Source organism: Nomascus leucogenys, chromosome 1a (assembly GCF_006542625.1).
Source record: "Nomascus leucogenys isolate Asia chromosome 1a, Asia_NLE_v1, whole genome shotgun sequence".
Classification (NCBI taxonomy): Eukaryota; Metazoa; Chordata; class Mammalia; order Primates; family Hylobatidae; genus Nomascus; species Nomascus leucogenys.
Window position 1 is genome coordinate 88,978,653 of NC_044381.1, and position 24,767 is coordinate 89,003,419.

General features: G+C 41.5%; 1 protein-coding gene across 6 annotated transcripts in view; it reads left to right on the forward strand.

Moving 5' to 3' along the window:
* Window positions 1–7,731: 7,731 nt before the first annotated feature.
* Window positions 7,732–24,767, forward strand: part of RGS6 (regulator of G protein signaling 6) — a 635,113-nt gene continuing 618,077 nt past the window's right edge. For 2 of the 6 annotated variants that reach the window (XM_030812880.1, XM_003263654.3), the window contains exon 1: window positions 7,732–8,263. The gene's annotated coding sequence lies outside the window, so the exon portion shown is untranslated. Of the gene's footprint in view, window positions 8,264–8,436; window positions 8,624–8,847; window positions 9,082–24,767 lie in introns of those variants that run through there. The other 4 variants (XM_030812884.1, XM_030812901.1, XM_003263650.3 and 1 more) reach the window with 3 other exon arrangements.

Genomic DNA, 24,767 nt, shown 5'->3' on the forward strand with positions numbered 1-24,767 from the left:
ATCACTTACCTAGTTACCTTTTTGGTGTGCTTTGTTAGAGCACCTAAAATCCACTCTCTTAGCAAATTTCCAGTGCACAAGACAATATTATTAGCTATAGCCCTCATGCTGTACATTAGATTCCTAGACATACTCATCCTACATAACTGCTATTTTGTCCCCTTTGACCTACATCTTCCCATTTCCATGCCCCCCACCTGCCCTTGGTAACCACTGTTATGCTGTTTCTATGTATTTGACTTTTTAAAGATTCCACATGTAAGTGAGATCATGCAATCTTTTCCTTTCTATGTCTAGCTTATTTTACTTAGAATAATGTCTTTCAGTTTCATTCATGTAGTAGCAAATGACAGAATCTCCTTTTTTAAGGCTGAATAATATTCCATGTATATGGAATGTGTACGTCTATATATCTAAATCTACATAATAACAGTTTCTTTATCCATTCATCCGCTGATGGACACTTGTTTCCATAACCAGAATATTGTTAACGATGCTTCAATAAACACGGCACTGTAGATGTCTCTTCAGCATCATGGATTTTGTTTTCAGTAGATACTGCTGGGTCGTATGGCAGTTCTATTTTTGATTTTTAAGAGAACCTTCACACGTTTTCCATAATGGCTCTACCAGTTTACATTCCTACCAATGGTGTACCCTTTTTTCCACATCCTTGCCAACACTTGTTATGTTTTGTCTTTTTTTATGATAGCTATTCTAATAGGCAGGAGGTGATACTCATTGTGGTTTTGGTTTGCATTTCTCTGATGATTTAATGATGTTGAACATTCTTTTCATATACTGGTTGGCCATTTTTATGTCTTTTTTAAAAAATGTCTATTCAAGTTCTTTGCTCATTTTCTAATCAGATTGTTCTCTTGCTATTGAATTGTTTGAGTTCCTAATGTATTTTGAATATTAACCCCTTATTAGACATAAGGTTTGCAGATATTTCCTCCCATTCCATAGGTTGCCTCTTCACCCTGCTGATTGTTTCCTTTGCTTTACAGAAGCCTTTTAGTTTGATGTAGTCCCACTTGTTTATTTTTGCCTTTGTTGCCTGAGCCTTTGGTATAATATCCAACAAACTTATTGCTTAGGCCAATGTCAAGGAGCTTTCCCCCTATGTTTTCTTCTATGAGTTTTACAGTTTCTGGTCTATGTTTAGGTCTTTAATCCATTTTGAGTTGACTTTTGTCTGTGGTGTGAGATAAGGGTCCAATTTCATTTTTTTTCCATGTGGATATCCAGTTTTCCCAGTACCATTTATTTAAGAGACTCTCCTTTTCCCAATGCATTTTCTTGGTGCCTTTGTCAAAAATTAGATGACTTCATATTATATTATATTATATTATTAGGTTTATTTCTGGGCTTCCTCTTCTGTTCCATTGGTCTTTGTGTCTGTTTTTATGCCAGTACCATACTGTCTTGATTACTATAGCTTACAAAATCACATAAAAATCAATTGCATTTCATTATACCAATGATGATCTATCAAAAATAAACTAATAAAACAATCCCATTTATGATAGCATCAAAAAGAATAAAATGCTTACAAATAAATTTAACCAAGGAGGTAAAAGATCTGTACATAGAAAACTATAAAGCATTGATAAAAATGAATGGAAGAAGACACAAATAAATGGAAAGATATCACACGTTCATGAATTAGAAACGTTAATACTGTCAAAATATATATGCTACCCAAAGTGATATACAGATTCAGCACAATCACTATCAAAATTCCAACGGTATTTTTCACAGAAATAGAAAAACACAATTTAAAAACTCATATGGAAGCACAAAGATTCTAAATAGCCAAAGCAATCGTGAGGAAAAAAAACAAAGTTGGAGGCATACTGACTTCAAATTATCTTACAAATTTCACTTCTATGTTCTTTAGAATATCAATGAAGAGGCTGGGCACAGTGGCCCATGCCTGTAATCATAGCACTTTGGGAGGCCGAGGAGGGCAGATCACCTGAGGTCAGGGGTTTGAGACCAGCCTGGCCAACATGGAAAAACCCTGTCTCTACTAAAATTACAAAAATTAGCCAGATGTGGTGGTGCATGCCTGTAATCCCAGCTACTTGGGAGGCTGAGGCAGGAGAAAAGCTTGAACCCAGGAGGCGGAGGTTGCAGTGAGCCAAGATAGTGCCATTACACTCCAGGCTGGTGACAGAGTGAGACTCTGTCTCAAAAAAGTAAAAGAAAAAAAAAAAAGAATATCAATGAAGAGTTGGAAAATACAGGACTTGTAAGAGGGTTGACAATACCATGTGAGTTGAACTCTGGTTCTTAAATACCAGCAAAAGGACTTAAATTAATTAGAATGTAGTTCTCCTTAATAAAAAGGCTGTCTCTGGTTTTACAGGGTGTTATGCATTCAATTTTAGTGTCCTCAGCTTTTTGGGTTACCTGTGGTCATATATGGCTAGGACTTTTGATAGAGTTTCAATGGACACATATTAACTCTATAAAAGATCCTTCTTATTGAAGTATATTCCCTGCCTATTTACCATGGTCCTAACCAAACATGCCTGTCACTGATTCTAATCAACTGTGGAAATCCCAGCATCTAGCAGGAAGGGGACAGAGTGGGATATTTTTGGTCAAGGAGACCTGTCCTCTTTTCAAGTCATATTACATGTGTACCTGCCTATTCTGTGATAATTCTGACTACAAGCTTCGGGAAGGCAGTGCATGAGAGTGTCTAGGAGATGCCTAGGTAAAGAAGCTCGGGCCAAACAATTGGTATGAACAGCAGCCCATGGTTATTTTGGGCCTGGTGTAGGTTTTTAAAAACTTGTTATTGCTGATGTAGATTTTATCCCATTTGTATTGGCTGTACATATACACATCCCTGCATTTTGATTATTAAGCATGGGACTTTGTAAATACTCATTGCACTCTGACATAACATTATTTCCAAGTCTGAAAACATAACTATTCGAGCACTGTGATATAAACACATTCATTCTCAGACACACGGTTTTCAAAACTGTAGATCAAGTGCTAATACTGGAAACAGAAAAAATCCACTTTACATTGCAAAGAGAAAAAGAAATCCACTTCACACTGTAATCAATTTGCTTGCCATACTCTCTTCTTGAGATGGGGATTATGCAATTAGTGGTAACAGAAATGTTGGGCATGCTGTGAAGGAAGGGCCCCACAGGCTGCGATTCACAAATTCTTGTTCAAAAGTAGATGCCCCGGTTCCATCATTAGAAATTGTGACTTATCAGGTCTGAGATGAAGTTCAAGAATCTTTTTTTTTTTTTAAACTTCAGAAATGATTACCATCTATTTAAGAAACAGATCCAATTTTGTTTATTTTTAATCTTTTAGAGACAGGATCTCACTATGTTGCCCAGGCTGGATTCAAACTCCTGGACTCAAGCAATCCTCCCGCCTCAGGTTTCTGAGTTAGCTGGGATTGTAGGTGTGTGCCACTGCACCTGGTTGTTCAAGAATCTTTATTGCTAAGTTTTAATAAGTACCCCAGGTGTTACTAATTCTGTGCCCTTTGAGCCATTCTCTGAAAGAATCAATTTCTAACATGTCTAATCAGGCATTTATTTTCTTTCAGGATTTAACATGAAGCAAAAGTGACCCGGAATCTTTTCTCCTTTTATTGCCAAAATACAAAGAAAAGAGTCCTTAGCTCTCAGAAAAAGATTAAACCTAATAGTGAAAATAAGAAAATGTGGGAGTTTGAGGAAGAGTATCATCAGCTGTCAAATGTCATGAATGCGCAGTCTTGGTCAATGGGCCACATGACCTAAAACTCATTATCTTCCCCAAAGCCACCACTATCAATACATGCACCAAATGCATCGACACAATAGTTTTCTACCTTGTCCTGTCAATGAAGTTATTGAAACTAAATTGCCAACTCATTTCCATTCTTCTGTTCAATTTATCACCCGTTTTGAGAGCTATACCACAATCAATTCTATTACACACTTTCCTGGAACTCCTCACTTGATAATGAAGTAATCAAAAGAATCAGGGTTTTACCTATAAATATTATTTCACTTGATACTTTAGATGAATTTCAGGATCCTTGCATGCAGTGTGCCCTTAATAAGTAATTGCCAAATGAATGAACAAAAGATTGGGCTGAATCACATTATTGTATATATTCACAAAGTAATAGATCAAATCATATTTTTAGTACAGCCAGTCATGAGTTGATTCTTAAACCCATGGTGATCATTTTAGAAAAGGGAAGACAATTTTTTTAATTTGGTGAGAACAATTATACTTTAATGTACGTTTTTTAACTTTCATTTTGAAATAATGTTATAATAAATCACAAAAGCTACAAAAATGATTCAAAGAGCTCTCTTACCCTCTTCTGAGGGTAAGTTGCAGATGTGATGCCCCTTTACCACTGCATGTTTCAGTTTGTCCTTCCTAAAAACAGGAACACTCTACTACATACCTTGAGTACAACATTAGGAAAATAACAATGACCCAATTTAAGCCATCGAATCCACAGAATCCACTGATTGTGCCACAAAAGTCATTTATAGATTTTGGATCCCATTCAAGATCACATGCTGCATTTAGTTGTCTCATCTCTTTAGCATCCTTCAATCTGGAACAATCTTTACTATCATAATCTTGACATTTTTAAAGAATACAGGCCAGTTACTTGATTTTTCTTTCAGTTTGCATTTGTCTGATGTTTTATCCTGACTTACATATTTATGCATAAGAAGTGACATTACATTCTCAGCATATCATATCAGGATGCAGCACAAGGCTGATTTGTCCCATCACTGGTTTTCATTTATGTAAAATTTTACCAGTTGATTAAGATGATATCTCTCAAGTATTACAGCTGCATGTTAATAAGTATGCTGTACTTATTAATAATTAATGATGTATTAATGAACATTTTTAGAGATATACTTTGAGACTATGTAAATATCCTGTTCCTCATCAAACTTTTACCCACCAATTTTAGCATTTATTGATGATTCTGGCCTGAATCAATTATTAAGATGGTGGTTGCCAAATGGTGGTTTTCTAATTCTGTCTTTTCTTCTTCATTTATTAGTCGCATTCTACTATAGAGTTCCCTTCTCTGTTTCTATCAGCACAGACTCATGGACTCTTATTTTACTCAAAGGGTTAAATTTGTCATTAACTATTTTACTCCTTAAGTTGTTCAAGATTTGGCTAACAGGAACCCCTTCAAGCTGACTTCTGTATTCTTTTGACATGTCTCCATAATTCTTTGAGTACTTTCTCATTTCCTTGCACAACAAATTATTCTAGTTTCATCCATTATACCAAGGAACCGTGGTTCCTTTCAGTGGAGGATGGTATTAAGAAACCAAGGTCTGAGTGTCAGGTGTGTTCATTGCTACTGGGGTGCCATTGCTTTTAGGCCTTCTCAGTGGTGATAGGAAATATATCACCATATACACACCCACATATATACACATATTTTTCTATCTATCTATAATCTCTTTGGATCCAAAATCATTTTACACCTTCATCTCCAACATCAAGCCACATAACTAGATCTCTTGCCTTTCTATAGTGGTAATTCCCTTCTCCAGCAGTGAGATGACTGGCTCCAATTTTCTTAATGTATTTACTTCTTTGCTCAATTCCCTAGCACGTAAACCAATCTCTTGGCCATGTCAGCAAAAAATGTGTCCTGTCTCTATTACATACATATATATAAAATACCCCCCACATATATACACATATATATGAAATCAGATATTTTATGTATAAGAAACCATACTACATAATCAGGAATCCCATATAATACACAAAATGTATCAGTATGAAAATACATATCTAATTCCTATAAATATCTGATTTCACATATATTTTTTAAAGAGAAGTACGTAGTAAGGCTTTCTTCTGATGAGCCTGGAGGCTGCTGTGCATACTTCCACAGTGTTATTCCTTCATACTCTACTTAGCCCTCAAGGAGCTGCTGGCCTCAGAAATGCAGAGCTCCCACAGGGTGTGGTGGCTCAAGTCTGTAATCTCAGCACTTTGGGTGGCCAAGGCGGGTGGATCACCTGAGATCAGGAATTTGAGACCAGCTTGGCCAACATGGTGAAACCCCATCCCTACTGAAAACACAAAAAATTAGCTGGCAGGCACCTGTAATCCCAGCTACTTGGGAGGCTGAGGCAGGAGAATTGCTTGAACCTGGGAGGCGGAGGTTGCAGTGAGCCGAGATTGCAACACCACACTCCAGCCTGGGCAACAAGAGCGAAACTACATCTCAAAAAAAAAAAAAAAAAAAAAAAAAAAAGCAGAGCTCCTCAAAGCGGAAGTTTTCCTAGTCACTACCTTTCGCTCCATGCACGGCCTATTCTTTAACTGTGAGAAACGGCCACAGCCAGCTCCACAACTGGCTTGAGCGAAGTATTGAGCCTGAGGAAGGAAAGATTTTCTATTTCAGCTTTAATAAATAACTGGGATATCTGTTACAATTCTATTTTCCTCACTAGGCTGGGTATGGCTTCTCTTGGTTGTAGGTTCCCCGCCTCCCACCCCCCCCTCCCGCCCCCCGCTTTCTGTAGCTCCTCTTTGTGGACTAAGCCTACCGTAATACCGTAACACACATGTCTGCTTGTGTGTTACCCCATTCGATGCGAAGGCTTCAGGGCAGAGACTGCTTCCTTTATTATACATTTCTAATGTTAGAAGAGGGTCTAACACAGAGCAGGTGCTATTTGTCTGTTGAAGGAAAGAATGAATACATCCATTAATCAATGTAGAATGGCGGGAAAAGACACAATTTGGGAAGGAGACTTTACTCTTTAACTTCTGGACCCATGTGAATGAGGAGTCCAAGTCATCCATCGTTAAAGGCATTTAGGTATTTTATTTCAAGTATTTTTCCCCTTTTCTGGTGACATACTACAATTCAGGACTAAATCTCAAATTTATTCTTGATACTGATAGCATTGATATTGCACACAAATCCCATGGTTACCGTCCAGCACTAATGATCTTGTCCTATTTCCACCTGCAGCTTCCTGAATCTAACTACACATCGCATTTCAAAACTCCCACGTTAAAGAAAGGCATCTGTTCAAGTTACTTTCTCATTTTCTGTCTTCGACTTTTTTCTGCTTCCCCCAAGAATAGCTGAGAGTTAATTTTCTCGAAAGTTCTTTTGTAGTGTTCCAGATAGGAATCATCTTGTAATACTCCAAATGCAGCGTGTGGTGTGCATGTTGAATACATAAAAATGACGAGGTTAGGAACAATATCGCTGACGATCGCGGTGTCCCGTTTTAATTTAGAGGGCGCCAGCAACACGTCAGCGAGGGAGATTCAGAAGCCCGCCGGGCACCTCACCCCGGGGCCGGGAATCCCTATGAGAACCTTGACGCAGCTGAAGTTTCCGGATCGGGCCAGTTTGGAATTGACGAAAGGAGCCTCCGCCCGGTCGAGCCAGTCTCTCCGTTTTCTCAGCGGCTTCTTGAGGATGAGGAATTTCTAGGTTTTCTCCTCCTAGGGCAAATCACGGTCTGCGCCTTCCGCGGCTCTGGGAACAGGTGAGCCGTGCGGCGGCGCCCTCGGGACGCGCTCAGGTGCAGGTCCCCGCCCGCCGGCCCCTCCCTGCAGCACGCGGTCCGGGCCCAGGTGCCGGCGCCCAGGTGCGCGGGGCACGGGGCTGCAGCTCCGCTCGGCATCCGACAGCGGGCGCCGCTGCAGCAGCTCGCGGGCCGTGGAGCTGAACGGCTTCGCGAGTTGGGGCAGCTCCTCGCGCTCGGCCCTGCTCGGCGGCGAGAGCTCCGCCTGGGCGCCGCGTTCCTACAGCCGCGGGAGCAGCCAGACGCCGCGGGAGCCGCCAGACGCCGAGGGAACGGACCAACCTCCGCGCACCCTTGCCGACCCGGGCGGGCAGAGGTGGGCAAGCGGCGAACGCCCGGAAGCGCGGAGAGCCAGGCCAGCCCGGAGCGCGCCGGGGACACCCCGTGCGCCCCGCGTCCTGGCACCATGCGACCCGCCGCGCGTCCTCGCGGGCCCGGGGCTTCGCTCTCCGCTCTCTGAGCCCCTGCGCTCGCCACCACGGAAACTCGGAAAGAGGAGGCGAGGCTGTGGGGAGCGGCGCGGAGACGGACTAGACTTCCCCTCCGCCCCCAAGAGGCTGTCGGTCTCCGGTTCCCTGGGCTTCTCCAGCTTTATCATGAACCTGGCGCAAGGTTGGCTTTAGGAGAAATTCAGGAGCCGCAGGGAGAGTCAAGGCAATTCTTTGGTTGCTAAGGTAATTGTAGTTGTGACAAAAAATGGGCAAGAAACAAATGGGGGAAAACATGATTTAAAACAGTATCCTCCCTCTCCACCCCATTAATATGTGTTGATTTCATCTCCTGGGTGTGGGTGCTTGTCCATTTCAGATGCGTGACAGGTGCCCGTGTGTGTGTGTCTGCAGTTTGGGACTGTGGAAGCACGAGCTTACATAAGTGGTTAGGCAAGCTGGCGTGTGGACTTGTGTGGGATGGGTGCAGGTCTGCATATAAATCATGTTCCTGGGTTTCTGGGTGTGAAGCGCACACCGACGGGGACGAGAGCGCAGAGGATGGCGCTTTTAGGTACTTCCAGTCTTCTGATGTTGTGATCGCAGGTAGGGCAGCTTTGCCTCTAATCAGGCGTTCATTAACTTTTTCTCTGAACAAGCTCGCCCATTTGTGGTTTGGAAGAAAAGAAAGCGAGTCTCCGCGGTGAGGTGTGGAGGGCAGGGGCGGGCGGGGAGGTTTGTTGTTTGGGAACTGCGCTAGCGAAGGAAGCGGTGGCTATTCGCTTGGAGAGGATGACAAATGAACTGGTTGCGTGAGGAGTGAAGAGACCGTGTTTACAGTCACCGGCAGGCTGCGTAAAAAAGTGGTCCAGTGAGACAGGGAAAGTGACCCAGAAAATTTAATTTTGTTCAGAATGAAAGCTGCTGTATTTCATTTTTTTTTCTTAATTTGACGGAGTAGGAACGTTATTTTCCTTCTCTCTCGTTGAGACCAGTGGCATTTCTATGTTACAAACTCAAGATATTTGGGGTCTCGTCGGCTTGGAATTACCAATGCTTGGGAGGTGAGTTCTGATCAATACCTTTAACAACCCCAAAGAAAAACGCAAAAATAATCAAGATTAGGTAAAACCTACCACTAGACCCTTTTCTCTCCAGAGAGGGTGAGAGATGGAAGAACTGGGCTTGTAAGTATCAAAATGGAGTTAGAGAATGAGCTACAAGTTTGTGTGTGTATGGTCTGTCAAAAAGTGTAAGACTTAAAGGGAACTGTTAGGTTTAGTTAAATGTGTTGACAACACGGCTCTTACATATCAATTTTCATAGGCAAATAGGTAATTACATGGAGTGGGAACTGGGACTATGGTGGGAAACTTTCTGTAAGATGCATATTCTTTATTCTTAATTTGTTACTTTTTCAATGGGTGGGACTACTCTGTGAAGGAAGGTAGAGGGCTGAGGGACATTTGGTGAGACTCTTGAGAGAGAAACCTTTGCAAGCCAAATCTTGCATGCTATAGATGATAAATTCTAAGTTCTTTGATACTGTACCACTGTTAAGCTAAATTGTCCTGTAAATATGATCTCATGCACCATAAACTATATATATGTAGAGAGAGTCTATTCCCAATAACTCGTCCTTTCCTGAAAGAGTCTGCAAGTTCTATAAATGTCAGCTGTTGGGAGGTATTGTGATGAAGGAGAGAGGCCACCAGTGTTTCCTTTTATACATTCTGACAGATCTTAACTTTACTTCTGATTTTCTTTAAGGAATTTCAGTTAAAATTCACTGAATTTCTATTGCTGAGAGTTTCAGTAAAACAAGACTAGATTTTCTTTGAAGCAATAAATTCATCTTATCAAGTGAAACATTACGACAATGCTTTTGTGGCAGAAATGTTTATTTAAATGAGTCCGTTTTAATTATTTATTTATTTTTGACTTGCAGAATAAGATCTCCAACATAGATGTTTTTGGAGTAGACGTTTCTTGAGAAAGAAAAATAAATTTAGAGTTACTGTGGGCTATTAAATTTGCCAGTGATTTTGGATGTCTCATTGTCTACAGGGACATAATTTTATGTGAAAGTAGAATCATTCCATTTCTTATGTCTCTCATCTTCTCCCATGCATTTTATCCCCTGAACTCCTAAGACTTTGCCAGGAATTGCTGAACATTCTGTTTTGTGCCAGGGGTTAAATATCAGGGGGATGGAATAAGGAGCTGTGTGTCACATAAACATTTTTCAAAAGGATGCTCTCAGAGATCTCAATACTGGGATTAATTTTTCCTTTAGCTTCGCAGTTAGCTTGTCTTAATTCATATTGCTCTGAACCTAGGAATGCATTTAACCTCTTCATTTTCAGTTTCCAGCTGGAAGGAATATATTTACCAAATTTCATCTTCTTTGTAACATATGGCATGATATAAATAATTACTATACACACACTATCCTGCTGTAAGGAAAGAAATAGAATTACAAAATAAACTTTCGTGTTAAGTGATATGGATATAATATTTCAAAAAACAATTTTAACTTTTCCCCTGTTTCCAAAAGTAATATTTAGCTATTGAAACAGTTCAGGAAAATACAAAGAAAATAATAAAGGTTATCCATAATCAGCTATGGAGAGGGAGCCACTATTAACATATTTTTAACTGTATATTCTTCCAAATATTATTCTAGTCAATTATTTCTACCCAGTCCCCCTCCCCCACAAATTTTTATAAATATAAAAGATAGCTTGGAAATATCACTTGGAAATGTGTTAAAGGCTTGGGAAATTACTGCTTGTTTACAGAATGATTTTGATCAGATATTAGTTTTTACTGGTGGTCCTTATTTTCAAAGAGAGTAGGTTCTTTTTCTGCTCTTTGAAAACCAGTGTTTGCACTTTGGGCTGGTAATGCTTGGGGCCTCCTTTTGGATTTAGGGATTAAAGCAGCAGAAAAGAAGTAGAAAGGTCATTGGCCATTGTGGGTGGGAGACCTGAGTTCTGGTTGCAGTTACTCCACCAACTTCTCCTGTGGCCTCTGGGCCTCTGTTTCCCTAAAGGGCAAAAGGTACTTTTAGATTTAACTAATTAAGCTAATGACGTATTTGTTGCTTTGACATGAGAATGATCTTTGAAGAGGGCTTATTCAAACACAGAAACACCTGGGGGTCATCCCCAGAGTCTCTGATTGATTCTGTCTGAGATGGGGCCCGAGAATATACATATCTAACAAGTCCCTGGATGATGCTAACTCTGCTGGTTTGGTGACAGTGAAAACTAGAGGGTAAGTGTACTAGGGTTCTCTTAGAAGGAAAAAACTAATAGGATATATATATGTACATATATATCATATATACATATATGCTATATGCTATACATATCTACATATATGTATATATGTAGATATATCATATCTATAAAGGGGAGTTTATTAAGTATTAACTTACATGGTCACAAGGTCCCACAATAGGCTGTCTGTAAGCTGAGGAGCAAGGAGAGCCAGTCCGACTCTCAAAATTGAAGAAATTGGAGTCAGATGTTTGAGGGCAGGAGGCATCCAGCATGGGAGAAAGGTGTAGGCTGGGAGGCTAGGCTCATCTCTCCTTTTCACGTTTTTCTGCCTGCTTTATATTCGCTGGAAGCTGATTAGATTGTGCCCACCAGATTAAGGGTGGATCTGCCTTCTGCAGCCCACTGACACAAATGTTTAATCTCTTTTGGGCAACACCCACACAGACACACCCAGGATCAATACTCTGTCTCCCTCAATGCAATCAAGTTGACAGTATTAACCATCAAAAGCCCACCCCTTGTCAACTTGAACCCATACACATCTCCTGAGATCATACATAATCTTCAAATAAAGACAATAATGAGGTCAAAATTGTGCATAACATAATACAACTATCTTTTGTACAACCAGAAATGCACCAATCCCCAATGCAAATACTATTACATAAAGTTAACAATACTTACATGCTGATGTGAAGTCAATAAATCTTATGTCACATGATAAAGGAAAAGGAAATGAAGAGATTTTCTTAGTATGAGTGTATACATACACAAACATGTTTTTAACAAAAGAAGGAGGAAATACTCTTGACAATTACAGTCTGTTTCTGCAGCTGGTCACATGGTCATAGCTGGTATTGATGACTACCTTCTTCTACCCATTCAGTATTCCTTTTGCCTACAGCAAGCACTTCAGCAGGTTCTTTTCCCTGGTGGAATGACCCAAACCTTTATTCCTGAAGGGTCTGGACCATTTGTAGTCCCGCCTGGATTGGGCTATTGTAGTTTCCCGTTGACTTTAATCACAGGGCATGGTAATACTGAGAGATGCCCTAATGGATTTCCTGTGTTCCATATGTAGTCTTCCTTACCTCTGCTGTGGAGTTGTAGACTGATTTCCTCTTGACAGTCTGGGTCAATCATGCCAGCCAACACAGTAATTTTCTTCTTAGCCTGTTGACTTAAAGGTAGGACGATCCCAAACTGTCCAGGTGGCAATCTTAACTTCCAGTTTAATGGAATCGTTGTGTTTTCTGGTGGCAGCGTTCCTCCCTCTGGAACTAAGACCTCTAGGCCAGCAGAAGGTAATGTCGAGGGAACAGGAAGCAAAAATTTTGCTAGTGGATCAGTAGGGCTGATCCTTGATTCCTTGACCTGCTGTGAGTCCTGGCTATAGGAGAAATAGTACCATATATTGGATGCTGATTCAGAGCATACACGGCCCTCTGGAGAACTCTGCCCCAGCCCTGCAAAGTATTGTCACCTAGTTGGCATTGTAATTGTGACTTCAATAGGCCATTCCACCGTTTTATCAATATAACTGCTTCAGGATGATGGGGAGCATGGTAAGACCAGTGAATTCCATGAGCATGAGCCCACTGCCACACTTCTTTGGCCATAAAGTGAGTGCCTTGGTCAGAGCCAATGCTGCATGGAATACCACGATGGTGGATAAGGCATTCCGTGAGTCCACAGATGGTAGTCTTGGCAGAAGCATTGTGTGCAGGATAGGCAAACCCATATCCGGAGTAAATGTGTGTTCCAGTGAGGACAAACCTCTGCCCTTTCCATGATGGAAGAGGTCCAATATAATCAAGCTGCCACCAGGTAGCTGGCTGATCACCCTGAGGAATGGTGCCACATCGAGGGGTCAGTGTCGGTCTCTGCTGCGGTCAATTTGGGCACTCAGCAGTGATCATAGCCAGGTCAGCCTTGGTGAGTGGAAGCCCATGTTGCTGAGCCCATGCGTAACCTCCATCCCTGCCACCATGGCCAGTTTGTTCATGGGCCCGTTGGGTGGTGACAGGGTGGCTGGGGAAAGAGGCCGAGTGGTGTCCACAGAACAGGTCATCCTATTCACCTGATTATTAAACTCCTCCTCCGCTGAGGTCACCTGTTGGTGAGCACTTATATGGGATACAAATAGCTTCACAGTTTTTGACCACTCAGAAAGGTCAATCCACATACCTCTTTCCCAAATTTCTTTGTCACCAATTTTCCAATCATGCTTCTTCCAAGTCCCTGACCATCCAGCCAAGCCATTGGCTACAGCCCATGAATTGGTGTATAATCGCATATTGGGCCATTTCTCCTTCCATGCAAAGTGCACAACCAGGTGCACTGCTTGAAGTTCTGCCCACCGGGAAGATTTCCCTTCACCTCTTTCAGGGATGTCCTAGAAAGGGGCTGTAGTGCTGCAGCTGTCCACTTTTGGGTGGTGCCTGCATATTGTGCAGAACCATCTGTGAACAGGCCCTAGTCTTCTCCTCCTCTGTCAACTGGGCATAGGGAACTCCCCATGAGGCCATGGGTGCAGGCTAGGGGAGAGAAGGCAGGGTGGCAGGAGTGGAGACCATGGGTATTTGAGCCACTTCCTCATGTGACTTACTTGTGCCTTCAAGACTTGCCTGAGCCAGATCACATATATACCACTTCCATTTGATGATGGGATGCTGCTGTGCACAACCCACTTTATGGCTAGATGGGTCAGAAAGCACCCAGTTCATGATAGAAAGTTCAGGTCGCATGGTGACTTGATGACCCACAGTCAAACGTTCAGTTTCCACCAAAGCCCAGTAATAGGCCAAGAGCTGTCTCTCAGAAGGAGAGTAGTTATCTGCAGAAGATGGCAGGGCCTTGCCGCAAAGTCCTAGAGGACTCCACTGTGATTCGCCTATGGGGGCCTGCCAAAGTCTCCAAACAGCATCCGTCTCTGCCACTGACAACTCAAGCACCATTGGATCTGCCGGATCATATGTCCCAAGTGGCAGAGCAGCTTGCACAGCAGCCTGGACCTATTGCAGAACCTTCTCCTGTTCTGGACCCCACTCAAAACTGGCAGCCTTTCGGGTCACTCAATAAATGGGCCAGAGTAACACACCCAAATGAGGAATGTGTTGCCTCCAAAATCCAAATAGGCCCCCTAAGCGTTGTGCCTCTTTCTTGGTTGGAGGAGAGGCCAAATGCAGCAACTTATCCTTCACCTTAGAAGGAATATCTAAACAGGCCCCACTCCACTGGACCCCTAGAAATTTTACTGGGGTAGAAGGTCCCTGAATTTTAGTTGGATTTGTTTCTTATCCTCTGGCTTGCAAATGTCTCACCAATAAGTCCAGTGTATTTGCTACTACTTGTTCTCTGGATCCAATCAGCATAACGTCAGTGTAATGGACCAGAGTGATATCTTGTGGAAGCAAAAAGCGCTCAAGGTCTCTCTGAATAAGATTATGACACAAAGCCAGAGAGTTGATATACCCCTGAGGTAGGACAGTAAAGGTATATTGCTGGCCTTGCCAGCTGAAGGCAAATTGCTTCTAGTGGGCCTTATGGACAGGAATGGAGAAAAAGTCATTTGCCAAGTCAATGGCTGCATACCAAGTACCAGGAGATGTGTTAATTTGCTCAAGCAATGAAACCACATGTGGTACTGCAGCTGCAATTGGAGTTACCACTTGGTTAAGCTTGTGATAATCCACTGTCATTCTCCAAGATGCATCTGTCTTCTGCACAGGCCAAATGGGAGAGTTAAATGGGAATGTGGTGGGAATCACCATCCCTGCATCTTTCAAGTCCCTGATGGTGGCACTAATCTCTGCAGTCCCTCCAGGCACATGATACTGTTTTTGATTTACTATTTTTCTGGGTAGAGGCATCTCTAATGGCTTCCATTTAGGCTTTTCCCCCATAATAGCCCACACCCTACTAGTCAGCCAATGTGGGGGTTCTGCCAGCTGCTGAGTATGCCTATGCCAATTATGCATTCTGGCACTGGGGAAATGACCACAGGATAAGTCCAGGGGCCCACTGGACACACTGTAAGTTGGACCTGAGCTAAAACTCCATTAATTATCTGACTTCCATAAGCCCCTAGCTTAACTGGAGGACCACAATGATGTTTTGGATCCGCTAGAATCAATGTCAGCTCAGAGTCAGTGTCCAGTGGTCCCCAAAATGTCTGATCATTTTCCTTTCCCCAGTGCAGTTACCCTGGTAAAAGGCCAGAGGTCTCCTTGGGGAAGGATGAGAGAAAGATCTACTGCATAAATTTTCGGTAATGTAGTGGGGTTCTTAAGGGGACCCAGCCTCCCGTTTGTCCAAAGGGTTCTGGGTCTGTAAACTGGCTCAAGTCTGGAAATTGATTGAGGAGCCATGATTTTCTGTTTTTATAATTCAAATTAGTCTTTTGTCCATTCAACCTAGAAGTTTTCTGTTTGTATAATTGAAGTAGGAATGCAGTAGGCTTCCTATCAATTTCACTTTTAGGAACACCATGATTAATTAGCCAATGCCAGAGCTCTACATGAGTCAGACTATTCTGATTGCCACGTTGCCTCCGCTGTCCATTATGGTAGCTATGCTCACCTTGCCTTTGACGGTTGAGTGCTGCCACTTGGCCCCTGCCACCTCTGGATCCAATTATTCCCATTTTGTAGTTGAGTAACTGTGGTTTGCACTACTAGATCTGACATACAGAGAATGGCAATTACAGGGCTCTTCAAAGATGCAGGTGCTGCCCTCCCAAGTCTGTTTTGCAAGGCATTGGTCAAGGATATATCTTCTGGACCCTCCCAGCTGGGATGAGTAGGTCCAAAGGGACTAATCCACTCCACCACCCCTATCTCCCTAAGCCTTTGGATTCCTTCCTCTACATTAAGCCAGAGGAGATCAGGCATTTCCAGCTCACTCACAGTGGGCCGCCTTTAAGAGCTTGTGTCTTTTCGGCTCTTTCTCTAGGAGATAAGACTCTCACTTAGTGTAATCTTAGCAGATTTGCGGCTCAGTATCTGCTTCTGAAGCCGGGAGACAGAATCCCTGAGTTCATCATTTTCTTTCATCACTTTGTCCATTGAACTTAGGAGCAACCAACCAGCTTCACTGTGTTCCTTGGTTCTCCACATATGGTCAAATGTACTATGTACAGAGTCACTAAACTCCTTGCCTCTCATGAGCGGTGAATCAGGAGTGTCAAAGGCATTTATTTTGCATAACTCTCTAAACAGTTTCTGCCAAGGACTATCAGTGTTTTCTATACTATTAGAAGTAGAGTCCTTAGCACTTTTGGGTCTAATCATATTAAGCAGCCAACTCCAGAAACCCCAAAACCAATGAAAGAACTCCATTTTTAATATTCTGTTCATCTAGAACCACTCCTGGTACCAAAATCTGTATTAGTCAGGGTTCTCTTAGAGGGATATAACTAATAAGACATATATGTCTTAGGGAGTTTATTAAGTATTAACTTACACAATCACAAGGTCCCACAATAGGCTATCTGTAAGCTGAGGAGCAAGGAGAGCCAGTCCAAGTCCCAAAACTGAAGAACTTGGAGTCAGATGTTTGAGGGCAGGAAGCATCCAGCATGGGAGAAAGATGTAGGCTGGGAGGCTAGGCTCGTCTCTCCTTCTCATGTTTTTCTGCCTGCTTTATATTCGATGGAAGCTGATTAGATTGTGCCCACCAGATTAAGGGTGGATCTGCCTTCCCCAGCCCAGTGACTCACATATTTAATCTCTTTTGGGCAATACCCACACAGACACACCCAGGATCAATACTCTGTATCCCTCAATGCAATCAAGTTGACACTCAGTATTAACCATCACAGTAAGCTCCTTACAGGCCAAAATGCCTGTTTGACTTTTCACAGGCTTTCACAGTAAGCTCCTTACAGGCCAAAAAGCCTGTTTGACTTTTCTTTGCATCCATCCATCCAGTGCCCCAAGATATACCTGCCAATAGGTGTTCAGTAAGCATTGGTTGAATCAATATTAGTTTTCTCTTATGGAGGAATACCTTTCTGGAGTAGTCAAAAGAATAATCATCCAGAATTTGGAAACATTAAGCCTGCAATAAGAGTTATAATCATTCATGGACCACACTACTTCAAACTGCAAAGAAAGCAAAAATGCTTATAAGTAGGCAATTAAATTGAACATTAAACCTAATGAGTTACATTAACAACTAGGAATACCTGCTTGAGATGTTACAAACCACGAAGCCTACCAAATACTTCACCGTTACCTCTCTCAGGTCTGGAAGAGGCCATTTATTTTCTACCACATAGACATATTTCAAAAAATGGAAGTTTCACTATTAATTACCCCAATTACCAAGGCAGCAGATAAAGCAAGCAATCTCCCCGCTGCCCTCTCCTCATCCCCCATCCCTCCCACCAAGAAAAATGCTCATTAGAACTCTACCACCATTCTATAAGATAGGTCCCAATTTTATGAATGAAGAAATGTAAAACTTTAGAGAAGGAAATTAACCTGCATAAATCCACAAAGTGAAGTAGCAGCATCAGAAGTAAGATCCAGGCCTCCTGATACTAAAGGGTGTTGTTCTTTACCACTTCCCTCTGGTGACACTGAATGTGTATATTTGATAGCTAGGAGATTCTAGCTGGCTGAAATACCCGTTAGAACTTTTGATTATCCTTATGTGTCTACCTTTTATATAGAAAATTTATCTTTTCCTTCTACTTAGGTGTTAGTAACATAGGGTGGTACCAAGAACCACCATTTTTATGTGTGGTAACTCCAAAAAAAGTGTAAATATTTGGATATGAACAAAATAGGTTCTCATTCATTAATAGCTCAGGCTATGCAAATGAATTGTCTTAGAGGCTGTCTTGGCATTTCACAGTAATTTGGTTAAACTATCAAAGAGAAAGCCACGTTTAAATCTGTCCATGGTAGAGTTCACTCATTCACTAGTATCTGCTTGACCCAGAACCTATTTTCTTGCACACATGGAAGCATGCATTCTACAAAGCCAGCTGAGGTGAGGTCCCCTGCATGAACGAGAGCTGGTGGTGGCACTCCCTTGGAAATACCCCAGGCACCACGGCTAGCCTGGAGCCCGGACAGAGAACTGCTATTATTATCTCCTAAAGGAGCACAACAGGCATTTTAAAATCCTGTTTATTGTGTTTCTGAACCTTAGTTTTCTCATCTGTGAAAGAATAATTTAAAAAATACTGTTTGAGTATGTGTGACCATGAGAATGCAGAACCCTGTATGAAGTATGGGGCATGGAAAGCACAGACACTTAACAAGATGGGACTGTCACAGCACAGTTCCTGTTTTCTAATTTTTAGAGTGAGTCTGTTGAGAAATAAGTATTTCAGGATAATGGTTCCTCTTTATTGTCTGTTCCTGAGGCCTTGCTGTGTTAGTCAAGCATCTGAGGGGCTCCCAAGTCTCTGAGAATCCTGCTCCATAGTTCTCACATTGGGATTTTGAGGAGGCTTGTAGAAAGCAAGTGGCCCACACATCTAAGTGGGAGAAGGCAGTGTGGGCAAGATCTCTGTGGTAGCCAAAGATGCCTCTGTTTCCTGGAGGTGAAAGGCCATTAATCACCAGCAGGAAGAGAAATGAAAAAGGAGACTGCTGCTGCATTGATAGGGCTTATGCCGGACACACAGAGCAAGCCCACGTTTTATTTTTTCTCTGCATCCTGGGGATTTCTTACAGTGCTTGGCACATAGTAGGAGTTTGGTAAATGTTTGCTGAGTTATTGAGTTGCAGAGTGATAGCTGTGGGTGGAGGAGGAAAGATGGGCTAGTATTGGTAGGAATTCATGGACTAGTGTGGGTGCATGGATTGGTATGAGTGTGGATGCAAGGTGCACGTGGTTATAGCCCTCATTCTTATTGCTTGCTTGATTTTGCCTGGCAAGATCCACTTCATATCCATGATATGGTGAGACTGTCATCCTAGTTTCTAGTTTTACATTATTGTTTGTCTATTCCATTGGGCTTTGGTCTGTTTGGCTTGTTTTGTTTTATAATTTATGTTTATAATTTTATCTCCACCTCTAGCACAAGACCAATACACATAGTAAATGCTTGATAAAAATTGGTTGCCTAAACAAAAACTTGCTCAGCCTACAAAATTATGGGTCTGTCATATGGTTGTGGGCTGATCTTACAAAATAACAATCAGCATTTGTTAAGCTTTCTGCAAATCAAAGTCCTTTAAGAGATGTTAGGTGGTATTATGCCCATTTTATAGATGAGGAAACCGAGTGGAAATGAGGTTCAGTCACTTGCCCTAAGTCAGATAGTCATTGAGGAACCAAGATTTAAACTCAGATCTTTTCTGACCCCAAAGTCCTTGTGCTCTTTTATATAGCGCAAGGTGGGGAATAAACAGAGACCCTACCCTTGAGATTGTTTCAGTTGTATTGGAGAGATGATAGGAATAAATAGAAAATTAGCAATAAAAGATGTTAAATGATAGTTTAGGAAAAAATGCAGGGGATTTTGTAAGTCAGATTTGGCAGCAAATAGATGATGAAGACAGTAAGTACATTATAGTTTAGTTCAGAGACAGAGCATTTTATCATCAGATTTGGAAGAGACAGGCTTTGGGAGATAGGAATAAATTTTAAAGGTGCAAAAACGGATAATGGCAAAGTTTTCAGATGAGAGGTGTTAATAATACAGTCACATGTCACTTAATGACCGGGATACATTTGGAGAAATGTATCATTAGGTGATTTTGTTGTTGTGTGAACACTCTAGAGTGTACTTACACAACCTAGATGGTGTAGCCTACTGTACACCTAGGCGGTATGGTATATTGCTCCTAGGCTACAAACTGTGCAGCATGTTACTGTACTGAATACTGTAGGCGATTGTAGCGCAGTGGTACTTAAATATATCTAAATATGGAAAAGATACAGTAACAATATGGTGTTATAATCTCATGAGACCCCCTTCATATATGTGGTCCGTCACTGACTCGTGGTGCATGACTGTAATTGGTTATTAAAACAATTGTTTGATTTCAGAGTAAGGGCTAATATAAACTCCTCATAGTTAAAGCCATCTCAGACCACCCTAGCTAAAATAATAACTCCTGCCCCTTCTCATTGCTCTTCGTTGTCTTACTTGCCCTCTTTTTGATCACAGCTTTATCACCATGATATTGCATTATATGTACTTATATACTGTCTGTCTCCTTCTGATAGAATATACATTCCGTAAAAGCAGGGACTCTTTTATTTCCTGTTGTAGATTCAGCATCTGTCACAGATTCTGATTCATACTAATTGTTTAAGAACTATTTGTGAAATGAAGGAAGGAAGAAAATGCATTTTAAAAATGAGTTGCAAACTCAAACACTCAATAGACCAGTTAGGTAAAGGAAGTGAGGGAAAGAAGTGAGGTTTCTTCCACAATAGTAACAAGTTGTAATTTTTACAAATCAAAAGCATGTTTTGTTTGTACATTACACAGATAGAAAGTTTTTACTCCCGGAAATACATTTATATCTATTTTTCTTGAAATATGGGGTCGTCTGACTCATTGTCAAGAGAGACCTGGATACCAAATAACATTTCCTTTTCTCTAAAAGCAAAACAGCCATCCACGTGTGATGATGAATGGCACCTGACCTTGGACCTCAGGGTTGGGGTTGCATTAGGGACAGGTGGAGAATGTGTTTAAGTGAGAAGTATGTGCTGCTCAGAAAGCCCTGTTTTTGCCAAATTTTAATTCATTTAAAAATTATTAACCAGTTTCAATTAGAAAAATATTATGTATATCTACACTGCCCAATCCAAGAGAAACACCTTTTGAGCTGGCTGTATTTTGTGGTGTGAACTCTCTAGAAAAAAAAGATTACTTTAAATAACATATCCAATATATTTTCTCCTTAAACTTCTGTGGAAGTGCTACAGTGTTTAGATTCCAAACCAAGCAGGAAGATGCCACTATATTATTTTGCTGACCATACATCCTAATACAAAGACTGATTCAGCAGCTGGTCAAAATAGAAAGGACGCATTCACAAAGAATAAATTTATTGATTACATTTTAGACTTTTTTTTTTTTTTAGGGGAAGGCATTTTCATTTTCAGAATAGCAGGTAGTTTAGGGCTTGGCTGTTGGTTTCTGCCGATAGCCAGGGGTATGTGGCAGGAGACAAAGTAGCTGAACTCTCTTGATCTGCATTCTTCCCAGTTCCAGAATAGGAACTGAGAAATTGTGATTGCTTTGAGGTGGTTACTGAAGGAGAGTGTGTACCTGGAAACAATCTCTGGTTTAGTCAACTATTAATGGGGTTGCAGGGGCGGGATGTTCCGTACCCTAGGTCACAGCTGGCCTGGGGTCTCTGCTGCTCCTCCCCACTCCTTGTCCTGCTGGTCCGTGTCAGACAGTGCATCTGTCTTCCTACCAAGGACCCATTTCCAGATAATGATTAATTGGATATGGCTCCTGTGTTCAAGAAACTTAAAATTCTGAAGAAGGAAAACAAATGGAGAGACGGAATGTGGTAAGCAAGGCCTATATATGGAAAGTTAGGGAGAGATGACTTCCTGCTGAGAGATTTCACTGAAGAGGCTAAGTAGATGAATTGGACCTTGGAGGACCGAGAGGTCTGGGGCCTGCAGAAATGGGGCCAGGGGACAGAGATGGCAAGAATGTACTTGGGGCATTTCAATGTAAACAAAAGTATACAGGTGATCAAATGCAAGGAATGTGCAAAGAATATTTAATACCCCCCATACAGAGAGTGAGGTCCTTAAAAACCTTTCTGGCAGGAGGAGTCCATGTTGATGAACTTAAAACTTCAGTGAAAACAAGGATAGGGGAAATCTAGGTTTAAGCAAAACTGTTCAATAAGTATTTGTCATATTTACTGAAAGTAAAATGAGAAAACAAAAGTAGATTATGAGTGACATTTTGCTCACCTTATGTTGGTAAGAGCAGTGTGCCACAGTGAATTTCCAGTTACTTCTTGCTGTTTTGCAGGCTGTCACCCCCCCTTACAGTGAAATGCTTACAGGTAGTTTTGCTTTATTACAGTTAGTGTACAATTCTCATGCACAAGGGCACTCCTCCATGTCAGGCTCACTATACAAATGTTCAATGCCTTTCAGTCAGAGAGGCTGACTGCTGACTCCTGGGTCGCCCTGTGGCTAAAGGGTAAAGTGGATAGATACATCTTGGGATAAACTTTATTTAACTTAGTTGGCATGACTGATTAGGAGGTCCTCAGATACCTCACCCCCGTGCATAGGGTATTTAGTGTCATGCCAAAGCAAATGCTGCCAATTCCAGGTTTTCATTTTTTGGTTTCCTTTAGCTTTCAAAAGCTTCTCTGCAAAAACCACTTCCCCTGCCTGCCATCTGCCTTAAAACCCCCTCCCCCACTTAAAAAAATCTGTTTCTAATCCCAAGAGTCTTTTTTTGTTGTTGTTTTCGAGACAGGGTCTCACTCTCTTGCCCAGGCTGGATTGCAGTGCCGTGGTCTTGGCTCACTGCAGCCTTGACCTCCCAGACTCAAGTGATCCTCCCACCTCAGCCTCCCAAGTAGCTGGGACTACAGGCGTGTGCCACCACTCTGAGCTAATTTTGTATTTATTGTAGAGACAGGGTTTCATCACATTGCCTAGACTGGTGCGAGATTCTTATATTTTCTAATTATTCTTAAAATGGCCAATTGACTATCAAAAATGTATTTGGAAATAGGTATAAGTTGAACTTTCCTTATTGGGAATTCTTGGTTGGGGGAGTTTTCTGTAGTTGAGATTACCATGTTGTTCGGTATATGAAGATGAACGGTGACGGATAAAACTAGAAGTGCAAGTTGAGGCCAGTGTGCGAAGGAACTTGAATGCCATATAATAGTGATGATAGTGATGGGGATTTAGTCTTCTCTCTGATGCAGACTAAACAAAAAAATACCGACACCCCAACTGAACTGAAGCAAAATCCAAGTATCTCAAGCAGAAATAAATTTATCTGACCACATAATCTGAGAATTCAGGCTTAGCTGGATCCAGGGACTTAAATGACATGGTCAGCACTCTTACTCGACACCTCGTCTTCTTGACTTCCTCCTTCTATGGCACGAGAGAAGAAGATGGTCACTAATATTTCTACCCTCAAATCTTTTCAACGGTCACCTCACAGGGGAGGAATCTTCTTTCTTCCAGCGTCCTTATCTCAGTCTCAGGGAAGGACTTTGGTCCTGATTAGTCACATGTCTACGATGGTTCGATCTGTGTGTCCGATAATGAGGCATACTCTGGCCAGGACAGTCCACAGTGGTAACAGACACAACCTCTGGCTCCTTCATCATCCCTGCAGTTGTAACCCTGCCATGATGTCACTTTTTGCGTCACTGTACGTGAGAGGGCTGCAATGCCACCTTGAGAACCCAATATGTTGCATCCTTCCTCCATATCTGCGTTTATTTGCACTATTCCTTTTCAAACATACAGTTCTACTGAAGTATAACATATTTACAGAAAAGTATTCAAATCATTGTTCAATAAATTTTCAAACAGTAAGCACATCCATGTTATCTCTCCGAGATCAAGAAAGAGAATGTTACCATTCTTCCAGAAACCACCTCATGGGCCCTCCCAGTGAGTACATATTTCTTTTTTCCCATTGGTAACCACTAAGCTGATTTCCTTTCTCTCTCTCTTTTTTTTTTTTTTTAAAGAGATGAGGTCTCACTGTGTTGCCCAGGATGGCCAGGAACTCCTAGGCTCAAGCAGTCCTCCCACTTCAGCCTCTCAAGTAGCTACCACTAACCTGATTTCTAACACTGTAGCTTTCTCTTTTTTGAAACAAATGAAATAAATATGAAATCATACATATATGCCTGTACTCTTTCTTTCTAGATCCTTATGCACAACATTGTTTGTGAAATTCATCTATGTTGCAATGTGTAGTAGTAGACTATTTTTATTACTATATAGTATTCTACTTTGTGATATTCCACAAGCTATTCATCTACTGTTGAGGGACATTTGGGATATTTCTAGGTTAGACATATTATGAATAGTGCTGCTATGAACACTTTTGTATGTGTTTTGTGACACACATATGAATGTGTTTCTGTTTGGTATACACACCTGACTGGATTGCTGGGTCATGGGGCACGCGTATGTTCAGCTTTATTCGATCCCTACAAAGAGTTTTCTTAAGTGGCTGCATCAATTTATATTCCTATCATCAGTTCATGAGTGTTTCAGTTTCTTTATATCATTGGCAAGACTTGAGATTGTTAAATATTTGAATTTTAGCCATTCTGGTGGGTGCGTAGTGGTGTCTTATTATGGCTTCAATTTGCATTTTTCTGGTGACTGATTATGATGTGCCTTTTTAATTTTTTTTGCCACTTTTATTTGTCTTTTGCAGTGCCTATTCAAGCTTATTGCCTATTTTTAAATTAGATTTTTAATCTTTTTCTTATTGAGTTGTAGAAGTCTTCTTTTAAAAA